A 16,854-nucleotide genomic window follows, 5' to 3' on the forward strand; every position below is an offset into this window, starting at 1 on the left:
TTTATCTGAGGTGCTCAAGGCACAGTAAAGGAAAAATAGAAATAGGAGAAATGGGAGTAATAATAGCACAGTTAAAGCAAGTGGAGAAATATTCTTTGAGATCAAGGTCAAGAATTCACAAATTGCTTTCATAATGTAACTATGTCATTCCTAGTCTCAGACACAAATGTAGCAGCCCCTGTAGATTTGCAACAGAAAGCAGTACAGAAATTGAAACTACAAAAGGATTTCCCCCCAAAGAACTTCAGTCTCACTACAACTCTTCAGGGTAGAGAGTTACAATGTCTTTTGAACTCTAGTACAATACCTTGTCTATTCACCGGTGAAGTTTTGGATATCACCGTCCAAATAGTAATAGGAAAAAGTCTGCACCAAGTTAACGTGATTTAACACCATATGCTCCATGAGGATAATTCTCACAGAATTGCAGACAAAATTTAGCCACGAAGGACAGAGGTCATTTCTCAAAGTATCCAATGGGCTTCTGTGAAAATGACTAGAGTTGTACAAAATCAGTTAGGAGAGATGCACCCTTACCCCTGTGGGAACGCAACCTGCCTGTATATGTGGGTATGTTACCTATCTACTCTAATCCTCATGTTTCTCTCCCATCATCAAACACTTAGTAACATCTTGTGGGACACCTGTGATTTTTGAGAACATACTTTAGGAGAAGTGACATGGTGGAAGTGAAATTCCTCCAGACTTTAGAAGGCCTGGTTCTGCTGTCACCTTCTAGATCTATGACGATAGATAAAGCATTTGGGTTTTCTAAGCCTCGATTTATTTGCCAATAAAGTGAGGATTTTATGGGAGATAGCATAATCCTTACTTCTTTTTGGCAATAAAATTCTGTGATTCTACTTGAAGCATTCATTTAGAGTTTAACATCTGTAAATATACCATATGGACCTTGTGCTAAATTCACAAGAATTTATAAAAAAACTTGAATTCATAAGAAAAAAAAAAGTGTTAGTATAATGATCCAGACTTCTATCCTCTCTTGTTCAATTCCTTACTTTTGCAAGGGAAGTGGTCTTGGATTTTTCATTTGTTTGTTTCCTCATGAACACCTGGTTAAATGTGATTATTACAATAGTAAAACTATGTCAAAGATTGTTGATGTGCACTCTCTGGGTAATGGTACTTCTCATGAAAGACCAACATGTTCCATCCAAGGAGTGTCTTCAGCAGTTGGGGTGCTATATTTAATTTCTAGGTGGCAGCGGCAAAGCTGGCATCTCATCCATTACTGTGTTGAGAGCACATGGTGGTGTCTCTGCTGCAAACATCGTGGGGAATGTGGTAACTGCCATAGGCCCTGAGTGTCAGCCCTGTACTCCCTGCTCAGTCATCCAGGGTGATAGGATGTGTTCAGAATTGTGAAATCAAGGAGAAAATTCACTCAAATGATCTTTTGCAGCCACCGAAATAGAAAGCTATGATAAAACTTTTCTTGGGATATTTCACTAATTCATTAAGAAAACCCCCGTGTTTCTGCTCTATCTAGATGGATGTACTTTACTGGAATAATTTCTAAACCTGGTTGTACCTCAAATCACTTGAGGGCATTTAAAATAAAAATCTACGTGTCTAGGCGGCGCCTGTGGCTCAGTGAGTAGGGCGCCGGCCCCATATGCCGAGGGTGGTGGGTTCAAACCCAGCCCCGGCCAAACTGCAACAAAAAAATAGCTGGGCGTTGTGGCGGGCGCCTGTAGTCCCAGCTACTCGGGAGGCTGAGGCAGGAGAATCACGTAAGCCCAAGAGCTGGAGGTTGCTGTGAGCCGTGTGACTCCACGGCTCTCTACCCGAGGGCAGTACAGTGAGACTCTGTCTCTACAAAAAAAAAAACGAAAAACTATGTGTCTTGATTCTAGCAGGGTCTGTAGAATCAGAATCTCTGAGAGTGGGACCCAGGGATCTATTTTATAAAGCTTACCCAGTCTGTCACCAACCAGGTACCTCTGGAAGGGTGCTTGAAGCTCGATTAATTGGTTGAAAGCCTATTTGAAGTACTCGGTCACTCTTATCTATTCTGTGTGTAGCTGGCAGAAGACTGGAAAGTTCTTCTCTGGAGAAATTATAATGGAGGGATGGTGGTCAAGAGATATAGTTGGGAATGAAAATATTGTATTGAAAATAAAGATATAGTGGGATATTATACAGATGTCTGTAAAGTTCGTATGCAATTTAAAAGTGTTGTATATGGAAAATTAAGGTTTTTACAAATATGTTGCCACTTGTTTCCTGAAACACTGGCAGCCAGACTCTTACCCTCCAGTTGGAAGATTGGAAGAGCCTTCTCCAGGGAATCTGACTATCCCAAGAGAAAAAGAGCAAAGGAAAGGAAAAGTGGTGTTCTCCATTCTTACTGCCCAGCCACATCATTCTTTAATAAACTCAGTGATGGAGAATTGCTACTAGGGTCTTGAAACTTCCAGTAAGATGAAGAGTGCCCATGTTTCATTACGAGCAGACAGCCCAGATCACCAGGCATTGAAGGAAATCCTCTACTGGGAAAGAATTACACAGACAGAGGAAAGATTCCCTGGAGGAAATTGAGACTGTACAAGAAAGAAAGATAAAAAAAAAATAGAAATAGCGATTTGTGAGAAGATACTGACTGTGGGAAATAAAGGACACGGTGCTGTTCCAATATGATGTTTAGAGAACAAAAAGTACCCATTGTAAATTAAAAACATGATAGTGGAAATAAAGCCAAGGAAATCTCCCCCTCAAACAAAGCAAAATGAAAAGGAGACTGGATGTTAAGAAAGGAAAGGTAAAAAAATATTTAAACAATCAGTTCAAAAAGAGAGAACAGAAAAAGCAAGGGAGATAATCATCATAAAAAAAAAAAAGATTATTTCCCAGAACTAAAGCATCAGACTGAGACATTTTGCCATGTATCACACAGGAGGAGCAGAATAAGATCTGTACTGCGATAATGATCATGAAGCTTTGGAACACCAGAGGGAAGAAAAAGAATACTGAACACTTTTCAAGAAATGAGATTTCATTAAAATGACCAAAAATTAAGAATGACATTGGACTTCTCAGCAACAATAATGGATTCTTAAAGGAATAAACAAATGTTTGCAAAATTTTGAGGGAAATAATTTCTAAACGGGGATTCTATACTAAATATATACAAATAGAATACATTAAGACAAACGGTCAATAAAAATGTTTACTTCTAAAGCATAATTTCTCAGAAAGCTACTAAAGTATATATACATTCCAAAGAAATGAATGGATAAGAAGGAAGGGGAAGACAAGGGGTCTAGTGAACATTCGTTCAACTGAAGAGATAAGTAAAGGAATCCCCCGTGATTATGGGAGGAGCGATCCTGTGATGATGGCTGTTTTATGCATTTAAGTGGAAGTGACCCAGAAGGCTCCATGAGTGCTTACTGCAAAAAGATAAAATAGATAGAATACCTAGTCTGTTTGAATATATTGCAAAAGAGTACACGATTGCAGAGTGCTAGGGTTTAAACTAGTGATTCTTCTAAAGAAAATCAAGCAAGCTGTAAATGAGACAATTGCTAACTCTAAGAAGAACAGAAAGTTATGCAGGAAAGAAAATGACACTGCGGATGGTGCAAGAAATCACATGACTCGGAGGAGAGTTCTGCGTTGTTAAAGTAAACATAGAATGTGGATCCGAACAACATTTGAGTGCCTCGATTAAGAGGAGGGGGGATGGAGACTGTGGGAATGGGTGGGACCAGGGCAAGAGCAGGGATGGGAAGGAGAGTGAAGTCCTCGTGTTCCAGAACAGGAAGTCAATAGTTAATGCTAAATCTGAAATTAAGCCACTAAGGGATGCTTCTGGAAGCAGGAAGCAAGGGTAGTGGGGTGCAGGAGAAGGAGACATTGGTCTTTTTCAAAACAAGCCTTGTGGAAGTATTTGACTCTTAAAACTATGTGATATATTAATTTGATAAGAAATCAAACTAAACAGAAGTCTGTTTTTGAATACCTCATCATTTCCAGCCTAAATGTCATTGTGATTTGAAGACCTGGTGAGTGGCCCAGTTTATATTTTTTATAGATATACATCTACAGAAATGCTATAAATCAGTGTTACATTGATATTTCCATGAGTATTTCTATGTAGAAAATTCCATGAAAGGGGTTGTGAATTTCTTAATTCTTCTGTAGCAAAGTGAAGATTTTGCAGATAAAGTAATAAGTTTGCATTTGATCCTGCCAAATACCGCTACTCTGTTCTTTTAAAAAATGTAGCTTTCAGAATAAGTGACCAATTTCCAAGGATTGTTGGCAAACCATCTTTGGATTGGATTCCTTTAAAAGGAAGTTTTGTGGGTACATTTAAGCATGAAAAACAGAATTTTGAAGACATGGAGCAACTCTGATTACTAAAGGGAAGAACTCATATCCTGTTTTCTGGGGGGATACTTCCAAAATTCTTATTGAGATTTAGGAAACTGTCCAATAAGTCTATTAACTTTGCAAGCTAGTTAAAGAAAAAATTTTTTTTACCAACCATTGGATTTTCACACCATTTCTTCCCACATTCCAGTTACACAGTCATGGTACTTCTATTACCTTCCAGAAATTAATAATAAGGCTTTATGGCAGAATTTCCAACTATTAAAATTCTTATCATTCCACTATATAGCCTTTATCAAATTCTGGGACTATGGTCTGTTCATTTCCACAGAACTTTGGAACCTAGAAATTCAGGTTGTTGTGAGCACATTTCCATTGACCTTGACCTTGAGGCTCACCTGCCTCCCAAGTGCTGTTTTTTATCTTCTCCCCGTGAAAATTCAGCCTCTTTACTTTTGCTTTTCCAGTTGTTTCCCATTTTCCAAGGTCCACCTTCCAACTATTTTCACTTATAAATCATCATTTGGGTGTCCCAGCTATAAGTGTGTTATTTGTTGTATTTATAAATTATTTTAAAAGTATGTTGTGACTTCTAAAGTCATGGCATTTGACATTAATTATTACTACAGTGTTTATCTTCATTTATGTTTACCTCCTAAACTGAAAGGTAAGCTCTCTGGGTGCAGGGGTCATCTCCAACATATATATATATATATATATTTAAAACATATATATATATTTTTTTTTTTTTTTGAGATAGACCGTCACTATGTCACCCTTGGTAGACTGCCGTGGCGTCACAGCTCACAGCAACCTCAAACTCTTGGGCTTAAGCGATTCTCTTGCCTCAGCCTCCCAAGTAGCTGGGACTACAGGCACCTGCCACAACACCTGGCTGTGTTTTGTTGTTGTTGTCATTGTTGTTTAGCAGGCCTGGAGTGAGTTCAAATCTGCTAACTCTGGTGTGTGTGTGTCCAACATCCTAACTGCTGAACTATAGGCACTGAGCCATCCAACATACTTTTATATCACTGCTGTTGTATCTGCATACAATGAATACTCAATAAATTTTTTGTTCCATTGGCTTTACCATTTATTAATCTATGTGTCAGGCAGGATCTTGGGAATAGCTGTGAATAAAAGAGATATCATAGTTATTCTAATGGACATGACAGTCTAGTACAGAAAATAAACTTTGATAAAATGATAAAACAAATAAAATTACGTTTGGTCCATCATGAAAGGTATATGATGGAAAGACTTTGCTGAGACTTGTGCCAATTTGTTAGCTGGGGGTAGACTATGTTTGGGGGGTACAAATTGAATGGTATAGGCCATGTCATATGAAAAAGTGTGGAGCATTCAAGCAAATGAGTGTTCAAGCATGTGAGACCAGGCCAATATGTCTTGAGTGCAGTGAACAGAAAGTGGGTAATGGAGCTGGAGGAGAATAGATAAAGATGCACCTGGAAAGACAGAGAAAGTTATGACTGTGCAGGATCTTATAGAAATATTAAGATTTTTTTTTTTTTTTTTTTTTTTTTGTAGAGACAGAGTCTCACTGTACCGCCCTTGGTAGAATGCCGTGGTGTCACATGGCTCACAGCAACCTCCAACTCCTGGGCTTACGCGATTCTCCTGCCTCAGCCTCCCCAGCAGCTGGGACTACAGGCACCCGCCACAAGGCCTGGCTATTTTTTGGTTGCAGTTTGGCCGGGGCTGGGTTTGAACCCGCCACCCTCGGCATATGGGGCCGGTGCCCTACTCACTGAGCCACAGGCGCGGCCCCAGAAATATTAAGATTTTGCTGTTTAGGCTAAATACAAAAGACTCCATCAGAGTTTTTCGAGAATTGGGGATATATGATTGGTCTTCATTTTGAAAAGCTCACTCCAGTTGCAATGTGGATAACAGACTGGAGTGACTAGAAATGAACTCGGGGGGAAAAAGTTAATCAATTATCATAGTCATGCAAGTTTCTTACAGGCCAGAAGTAACGTTAGCTTGAACTTTAGGGAAGAGAAAGCGGGGCATGGGAGAGAAGAAGTAGAAGAAATTAAGAGAGATGTAAGAGGTGGCATCAACGGGGTGACTGTAGAGAGGGAAGTATTAACAAAGATTCTTAGGATTCTGTTTTGGACATAAAAATATGCTTTTAACATTACTGAGATGGAGAACACTTGATCAGGACCACAATCGAAAAGAGGCTGAGACGGAAGTGGCCTTCGAGACATGCAAATGCAGTGTCCTGGGTACGTGGTGTGGAACGCAGAGGAAAGATGTGGGTGGAAACACAAATTTGTGAGTCACCTCCATGTTGCTGGTGATTGAGACTGGCTGAGGAAGTGCAGTTTGAGAGGAAGATCAACTTTCCACAGCTGCAATTAGAAAGAGAGGGGGATCATCCAGGAAAGGAGAGGCAGAGGGGAGGTCAGAGAGACGGGACGAAGGGTACTTCCGAAAGTTTCAAGAGTCCACTAGTGTCAATGCAAGGAGACCTCAAGTTGGATGACCCTTTAAAATTAATCATTGGATTTAGTGACATGAGAGAGCCACGGGTAAAGCAAGGAAAGCAAAAGCTAAGAAGTGACACCAGAGTGTGTGGAGGTAGGTGATGAAACAATGGCAGCAGCCTTATTTATTAGTGACAGTTTTTTGAAAAAATTTCCTGTGAAGTAGAGGGCGGATACTAAGAATATATCTGGAGGGGAATGTGGGGCCAATTAAAGAATGTTTTAAATACATATGTAAAATAAAGTTTTAAATATTCAACATATGAATTCCATTATAAAGCAAAAAGCATGTCATCTCATTTGAATTTATAATGGAAATTACTAAAGCATTATTTGAAAAATACACATGAATCCAGTAATTCTTTGCCTTGGTAAATAGAATGCCTCAGTAGATTGTAAAGGGAGATTCAGGCAAAAGACACATGTACTCTTATGTTCATCATAGTCATAAAAACATTTTATTCATATAAAGATGGAGCTGGCACTTTTGAATAGGTGTTTAGTCCATTATTCTATAAAAAATATTTAATCAGTGTCTATTGTTTTTAAGAACTGGGAATACACAGAGGAAAAACCAGACACAACTTTTGTGGTGTAATTATTAAAAAATAATAAATGGGTATAATGGTTAATTTTATGTATCATCTTGACTGGGCAACTGCAGAGGGCTCAGATATTTGGTGAAACATTATTCTGAACATCTCTGGAAGGATGATTTCGGATGAGACTAACATTTGATTCTGTGGACTGAGTTGTCCTCTTTAATGTGAGTGGGCCTCATTTAATCAGTTGAAGGCCCAAAAAGGACAGTAAGGTTGACCCCTTCTGGGTAAGAGTGAATTCCTTATGCCCGTGTGCCTCCAAACGGCTACATTGCTCATTTCCTATCTTCATACTCAAACTGAAACCTTGACTCTTCCTGGGTCTTGTGACTTCTGATCTTCAGACAGGAGCTACTCATCAGCTCTCAGTCCTCAGGCCTTTGCACTTTTAGTGGAAACACACCATTGGCTCTCCTGCATCTTCAGCTGGCCAGCTACAAATCTGGGGACTTCTCAGCCTCCATAATCACATTAACCAACTTCTTGTAATAAATATGTCCGTCCGTCCGTCCATCCATCCATCTTATCTATTGGTTCTATTTCTCTGGAGAATCTAGACTAATACTGTGAATATGAAATTGTTACAAAGGATAAGTTAAAGATGTCTTAGAAACAAATAACGGGAAATATAACACAGTTTAAGGATGAAGAGAGGTTTCTTGGGGAGATGTTTAAGCTGAGGACCAAATGATGTGTAGGAGTTAGAGAGGTATGTGCCAAAAGAATATGTGTCAAGACTCTGGGAGGTAAGGTAAGAAGAAGTTCAAACATTTTAAATCCATGATCCACTGATTTATCTGCACATCGTGGCATAGTTCTCAACATTGCTACACATACTTAGTTGTTGGAAGTAATTAGGACTCTGATAACTTTACATGCATGTGTTTAATTCGCTTGCACTCAGAAGATATCACTATTTATGACATTTGATTTTTTTCTTGGGCTTTTATTTTTTTTGCAGTTTTTGGCTGGGGCTGGGTTTGAACCCACCACCTCCAGCATATGGGGCCGGCGCCCTACTCCCTTGAGCCACAGGTGCTGTCCCTGGGCTTTTTTTCTTTTTACATTGAAAAGAAACTTAAATATGAAAAAAGGCTTTACCACCCACCTACCTGGGTGTTTGGCTACTGTCTCCTCTTTCTTCATATTCCAAGGCTCTCTCATTTGTACCAAAAAAGTGACCAGGTCTTGCTTAAGACAGCAAGATCAGTTTTATTAGAAAAAAGACATGAATTTTGCTTAGCTATGGCCAATGGTTTGACAAAATGGTCAGGGGCTTAGAAAGAACAAAATTGGAAAATTGATGACAAGAAAATCGGGAGAAGAGCTCTTTAGATAAACATTTCTAAAATGGTTAAAAAAAAAAAAGAAGAAGATATTTGCATCCCATATGAATGCTTACTAAAGGGTGACTCAGCAGAGAGAGATTTCAATAATCAAGTGGATAAGATGACCTGCTCTTTGGGTGCCAGTCATTCTCTTTCCTCTTCTGCCTGTCATTGCCCAGTGGGCTCATGAACAAGGTGGTCATAGTGACAGGGATGGAAGTTATGCATTGGCTTAGCAACATGGACTTGCATTCACCAAAGCCAACCTGCCAATGGCCACTGCTGAGTGCTTAATTTGCCAGCAACAGAGGCCAATACTGAGTAACTGATATGACACTATTCCCCAGGGTGATCAGTCAGCTACCAAGTGGGAGGTTGATTACATTGGGCTACTTCCATTGAAGGAATGAGAAGCATTTTGTTTTTAATTGAAATAGATACTAACAATTCTAGCTACAGATTTGCCTTCCCTACATGCAATGCTTGTGCCCAAACTACCACCCATGGCTTTATAGAATGCTTTCTCCATCATCATGATATTCCACACAGTATTACTGCTCCTCCAGGAACTCACTTCAAAGCAACTAAGTGTGGCGATGGGCCCATGCTCATGGAATTCACTGGTCTTCTAGTATGTGCCACCATCCTGAAGCTGGCTTGACAGAATGTGGAATGGCCTTTTGAAGTCATGGTTACAGTGCCAGATTTTACAAGTCTAGAAGAAGGTTTCACCAGAAGACTGCATATGCTCTGAGTGAGCATCAAATTTAGTGGGCTGTTTCCTCCATAGTAAGGATTCATGGATCCTGAAATCAAAGGATAGAAATGAAAGTAGCACCACTCATTAGCAAAAATTTTTCTTCCTGTTTCCATGACCTTAAACTCTAGAGATCTTGATTCCAAGATCACAGCCAGGAAACAATAATGATTCTATTGAACTGGAAGTTAAGATTGATGCCTGGCTCCTTTGGGCTCCTTATGCCTCTGAATGAGCAAAGAAGGGAGTCACTATCTATGCTGATAGGGTGATTAACCCTGACTCCTAAGAAGAACCTGGTCTACTACTACAAAATAGAGGTAAGGTAGAGTATGGCTGGAATATAGGAGATCCCTTATGCCATCTGTCAGTATTACCATGTCTGGTGATTAAGGCCAATAAAAAACTATAAAAGTCCAATCCAGGCAAGACTACTAATGGTCCAGACTCTTCAGTAATGAAGGTGTGAGTCATCTTGGTAGGTAAAGAATCATGTCCAGCTGAGATGCTTGCTCAAGGCAAAGGATAAGAATACAGAATAAGCAGGGGAAGAAGGTAGTTATAAATACCAGCTACAATCACCTAGCTAGTTACAAAAAGTACGCCTGTTTATGTCATGAGTATTTTCTTCTTATTTTTATTTGGATGTGTTTTCTGTATGTGTTTTATATATTAAGCAAATATCTTTTGTCTTCCCCCTTTAATTCTCTCATCATGTAACATGAGATGTATTTATTTTATATTATATGGTTTGAGTATTGTTAATTTTACATAATAGTATTTAAATTATGAAATATCCAGGGGAAGAGTAAACGATACTTAAGAAATTTACCTCCTTCTGGGGAAGAAGTTAGTGTGTTTTGGTCATACTTAGAGAAGTTATATTATGTTAAGCACACTTACAACCTTGTTATTGATTTCATTTAGAGATTAAATATGGTTTAATGAGATGTTATGAATGCCAAGTCAATAAGACATGGGCTTGTGATGGCTAATTTTATGTATCAACTTGACTGGGCCATGGGCTGCCCAGATATTTGGTGAAACATAATTTTAGCTTTCGGTCTCAAACTTAAATATCAGCTTCTGTTGGGTCTTGAGCCTGCCTTCTTTCAGTCTGAAATTTCCATCATTGGCTCTCCTGGTTCTCAGACTTTCAAACTCAGACTAGAACTATACCATAGCTTCTCCAGGGTCTCCAGCTTCCCAAATGCATATCTTAGGAGTTCTCAGCCTCCATAATTACATGAACCAATTCCTTCTGCTCTTGTTTCTGTTTCTCTGGAGAACCCTGAGTAGTACCCGTAGTTGTCAAAAGATAGATATCATTTCAGGTTAAGGCTGAGAGGCTATAAGAGTACCACTAATTGAAATATGTGGTCATATACTATGTAGAAAGACATTTTAAAAATAGAAATAAAATAAAATTATTGAGAATTGAGAAGAGTAGATTATTGCATAATTTTTTCAAATCAGTCCTGGAAAATTTTTTACTTTCCTAATCATTATCTTGCCCTTGACTAGAATTTAAGTTCTCCGTGAGCAGGAGTTATGATTCATGAATCTCAGCAGGTGCTAAATAACTACTTATTGGCTAAGTAATTCATTGCGCCATTGTGGAGCTGATATCTAAACATTTTGTCTAGGAAATAAGAAAAATTTTGAATACCATTCATCAAGCTGAATTTAAGGAGTGTAGACACAAGTAAATACACACAGTGATGCACAAATGCTTGTTTCTGGCTGTACAGCTTATGTATGATGCAGCAAGAATTCTTCCCTCAAAGATTTACACTGATCATAAAAATTAAGATTCTTCAGATTCATTCAAAAAGCAAAAGTTCAATTTTAAAACACCACATAGAAATAGTTCAGTAGCTGTTTTAGTTTTTTTTTTTTTTCCTAGCCCTGTGTATGGTGTGGTCTAGTTCCTCCAGAGAGGTAGTCATACTGTGAAACCTGACTTCTTCTAGCTAGTTTTATCTGCACTGCCTAAGAAACACTGTTGCCTACAGAGAACGGCCAGAATACCTAAATAATGCACCAGAACATCTGTGGGGAGCCACACATACCATCCAAAGGGCAGGGAAGTCTCATTGCTCAGAAACCAGTTCCTTCTAAACACACATCAACTTTGTAATCAACATGGAAGGCCTGAAGAACTGCATGGTGTTAGAATGTAATGAAGCACATAGTTTTAGATGACTCCAGTATACGAAGGGAAAAGTTTCAAAAACAGAAATCTAAGAGGTCTGTGCCTACAATGTTCAGCATTTGTGAAACTATGTCATAAACATGTGTCTCAATTTCTATTCATTTTGTCTCCCTCCAGGGAAATGTGTACAACAGTTTTCCTTTCTAAGAAAGGAAATTCTATTGAATTCAGAATCTGGCAAATGCAGGCAGTGGTGAGTCTATGTCTTTTGTATCTAAAATGATGCCTCACCTCCAAATTCTATTACATAGAGGCGGATGATGCAACATAGGAGTTTTGGGGGCACACAAACATTCAGTTCATAGCAAGGCTTAGAACATGTTTTCATACATTGTCTTAGACATTTATTAAGACACAATTAAACAGCCATGGTAGATTAAATTGCCATTGCAGAAAGCACTGGGAAGCTAAACACCAAAAGAGGGGAAATTCATATGTCAAATTTTAGAGTATGTTGGGAAACCTGGGAAGTAACCTTTTCTAGAGGAATTTCTTTGTGCAAAGAATAATTAAAATCAATGTAGAATACCTAAATTAATTAATTAAATAAAGGGATATCTGTGGCTTCATTTAAAACTCATTTTACAACCAGTTTTGTGTACTATTTTGTTTACTCTTAATTCCTAGTACAATATTATTTTATCTTTGATTTTGGCATCGATTATATTGCAGTAAGAATAATGATGAGATCCGTGGCACAGTTGGGTAGTCTTGATGAAGTGGCAAGCATAAGACCTCTCTCCGGCTCTCTCTTACTTATTTGGATGATAAGAAAAGTAAATTAGTCATGACCTAATAATGAGATAATCTCATGGGAGGGGTTTTCTAATATAAATATTAAATTTAAGTTTTTGCTCATCTATTTGTTTTTTCTGGAAGTTTGGAGTTAATTAATAAAAATGTCAAGAATTTGCAAATAAACGAATGTTTGATCCAAGCATTACAGTCAATAAACTCTTGAAAATAATTGACTTTTATATACCTGGAGCAGAAAAAGCTGAAGCACACCATTTCTTTTTACAAGCCCAGGAAAATATATGGAGTTCAATGATAAACTTCTGGCTGTCTCAGAATAAGAAGAAAGTGATTTAAATAGCAAAATAGATTTTTGCATTATGTGGAAAAAAAAAATCCTACCACCCTCACTACAGTTGAGCTAGTTAATTATGTATGTTTTTAAAACCAAATATCGAATAGTTGGACTAAACTTAAAAGATTTAAGACAGTCTTTATTTTCCTTTGAATTGATTGTTTGGCTAAATTAACCAAATAAAACTATTATCCTTTGAATCTCTAAATCAATCCAAGAATTACTAAATTCTCAATCAAATTTCCCTGAGAGACCATTAATTTTAACTGTTGGTGTGACGTTAGAGAAAAAGAATTAAAAGAATCAATAGGAAGTGTCCTTTTTATAAAAGATAAATTAATAGCCATAGAATCAAAATGATTCAAAGTCATTCCAGTAAGTAGACGAAAGAATTTATGTAGTTTTCTACCTAGCACGTAATTTCTCCAATCTGAATGTTCTTGATCATTTTTCTCTGAAGACCTCCACTCCTCACACATCTACTTCCCCCTCTCTTAATTACCTTCTTGTGACACAGGGGCATACAACTTTCTATGAAGCTTTTAGAATTCAAATGTAAAAACTTATATTTGTGAATGACCTCACCAATGAAATTTAGTAATTCACTAACACACCTGTTGTTAAAGCAAGAACCTAGGGCAAAACTAGACCCCAAGGGGTTGAACCTAAAATGCTTCCCATCTGATGGAACATTTACTGGTGACAATTGATGATGAAAATAATTGACAGAGTTACTGACCACAGAGGCATGGCATAAGACCAGTAAGTGTAGGCCTGTGCCCTTTCCCCAGTATTCTGTTCTCTATCTTAGAAGAATAACGTTTACAGCATGAAAGGTCTAAATACCTGAATGTCTTTTAAATACTTGGCCCATATCCCACATCACTTTGAAGATCTCTCTATACTTCCAGGGCCTGACTTATAAAGTTCCCTTCCCTGGAGAGCAGGGACAGTGGGAAGACAAAGAGTCACTAACATTCCGTGTACAAGTTAGATATTTTGTGGGGGAAGGAGCAAGGAACCAGCTTCAGATTGGAGGCTTCTGTGGATAAAGAGAAAGTGGAAGAAGAGGAATATCTGAGGGGGGAACTCTTCTATCCAAAAGGGCAGCCACAGGCTGTCATGTCCTTAAATGATTTAAAACAAAGTTCTCCACATAAGCTAGAGCTAAGCGACATGTTTAATATCCAAAGCGATACTTTTTAAGAATTTTGTTTAACCACCATTTTGCAGAAAAGGGGGATCCTAATAGGCTTTTCTGTGTATTATATTCATGGATATTCACAGAAATGCACAATAAGACATTCTTGGAGTATGTATTTATGAATGACAAAAATGCATATTATATAAAAATGTGTATTTCATCATTTTTCTAAAAAGATAGTTAAAAGATATTCTTTTACAGTTTATTATATTACATTTATTTATGATAATATCTACTTCTGTATTCAATCTGTTAAGCTATTACAAGTGATGTAGGCTCTGGAGAATTCTAAATGAATAAGGGAGAAAGAGGCTGAAAAGGCCTTGACGTTATTATGAGAATAGTTTTGACCTCAGGGACATCAGTAAGACCTCGTTGAGAACCAGGGGTCTGGAGATCTATTATAGGTTTTTCACCACCTTGTGGGATCTCTGTGTGTTGGAAATACATTGTGTCCATCCAGGTGAAAGGCTAATTAGTATTCTGGATATGAGCTTGCCTATAAGACTAATTTGATGAAAATATTTCAAATTGTATATAAAACCAGCACATCGTACCCCATGATTGCATTAATGTACAGAGTTATGATTTCATTTAAGAAAAGACTATTTCATACTGGAGTGAGCTCATTTGATATGATGAAGTGAATAATGATGGAGGTGACAGAGATTTCAGCTTTGAATCACACTGCAAAATCTCTTCCTATAGTTAGCTCTAAGATGTTCAGGCTTCGGAAAGGAAACCTACAGGTTGAGAGCACAGGTAAAGACAAGATGCAATTTTATATGGGTATGGCCTCATTTAATATTAAAACTACAAATATGGTGTTAGTAATGTCATTTGACAAATACACATACACTGTAAGATTTATAGATATTAAATGAGTTATTCAAAGCTAAATACCACATGAAAGGAATTTCAGAGATTTGAACCCAGATTTATATAAAGCTCATAAACTTCCCTTTTATCTAACAAAAATGCAGTACAGAAAAATAGTCCAAGACTAGGAAATGGGCAGAAGGGATTCCAGAGTATCCTTTCAGTGGAGTGCTGGGCATTGTCTGGAAGACTGTTGTTGGGGGTTTCTGGTTCGATAACGGTATGTATCACAGTCTTTCTCTTTACTAGGCTATCTTTTATTCTCTAGGGATAGATGTTAAGTTGGTGACATAGGATAGTAAAGCAAATGATTCTTGTCCATAGAAATACAAATAAATATTGTGTTATATACATAGAATTGGTTTCTGACCTGTGGAGAAGATGTGTACAAATATATTTTATTGCTCTATCATAGGGAGTCATCAAACTGTTGCCTAGAGGCCACCTGTAGACTATAGTCTGTTTTTAAAATGGCCTGTGAACTAAGAATAGTCTTTACATTTTTAATGGATTGTATAAAAACCATACACACACATACATATCCCCCACCCCCACATAACCCCTAAAGAAGAATATACAATCAATTTCAAATATGAACTGCCAAGCCTAAAATACTTGCTATTTAGATCTCTATACTAAAAGTTTACTTAGGAAATTCATTTCTGTATTCCTGATTCTATACATACATTTATACTTATAATTTCTATAATTTTTACATCAGTAAATATTGCATAGAAATTCTTACTGAAACTATAATCCTTTAATTTTTATTATTATATTACAGAAAAATCTAAGAAAATAATTTAATTTACCTTTCAGCATTTTCAAGGTGCAATTTATTTTAATAAAAAATTATTACATTAAGCAATTTTCCACTTACTATGCTTCCATTGATAAAGGAAGAAAACGTAATTTTAAAGTCAATAACCTTGGCTCTTGGCAATTCAGTGTTTATTCAAAAAAATACATAATTAATTTAATGTTTAAATTATAAATAAAAATTTACACAGAAAATTATTAGTCTTAATTTGTAAAATGTTTGCCTGGGTACATATTTAAATTCATAAACAATAGTTTATTTGGGAAGATGATAGATGTGAACTGCAAAGCTAGTCTGTTTATTTTACTTTTAGCTAATTTGAAAGAGAGTGGCTGCCAGATTCGTACTTAATGTTACTTTTCATTGGTTATTCTTTTCCTAGAAAAGTGGGAGAAAGAAAAATAACCATACGTAAGTTTAGTAATTTCATACAAGCTCATCATTAAGTGCTTATCCAAAGAAAGCCTGTGCCATCCATCACCTAAATCAATGCTGGTTATTTACAAAATGGTCAAATCCTCAATGGCTATTTTGGGAGAAACCTGGGACTTTTGCATTGTATTAACCTGATAGCCTTCGAGAGTTAAAAAAGAAATGAAATAGTGATAGCGTTAGATCTTCAATTGCCTTCTATAGTGCTTAAGACAAATTCACGAAACCTTGGTAAATTACTACTAAAATGAATTATTTATAACCTTATAGTCTCAGTTTTCAAGGTTTCTTTTAAAATTCTACTGAAAAAATTTGCATAGTATAAAATATATAAACTATTATCTCCAAAACCCACCATTATATTCTAGTATTACTCTCTGCCGTATAAATTGTCATCTTTCATGTAGCACATTTGTTTTCCAACTCAAGTGCTTTTTACAAGCGGACTTTTTTTTAGCTTAGATTCTATTTTCATATATGTATATATATTTTAAATATTGTTATGGATTCTGCTGAAGCCAAAGGGGATGAAATAGCTTTCCTGCAAAATAACTATGGGTTGAAGATCATAACAGGCATGAGAAATTAAACAAGTCATAGGATTTGTTCAGATTCTCAATGATGCCTCCATAAGGGGCCAAGTTAATTGATATGG

This window comes from Nycticebus coucang, chromosome 5 (assembly GCF_027406575.1).
Source record: "Nycticebus coucang isolate mNycCou1 chromosome 5, mNycCou1.pri, whole genome shotgun sequence".
NCBI lineage: Eukaryota > Metazoa > Chordata > Mammalia > Primates > Lorisidae > Nycticebus > Nycticebus coucang.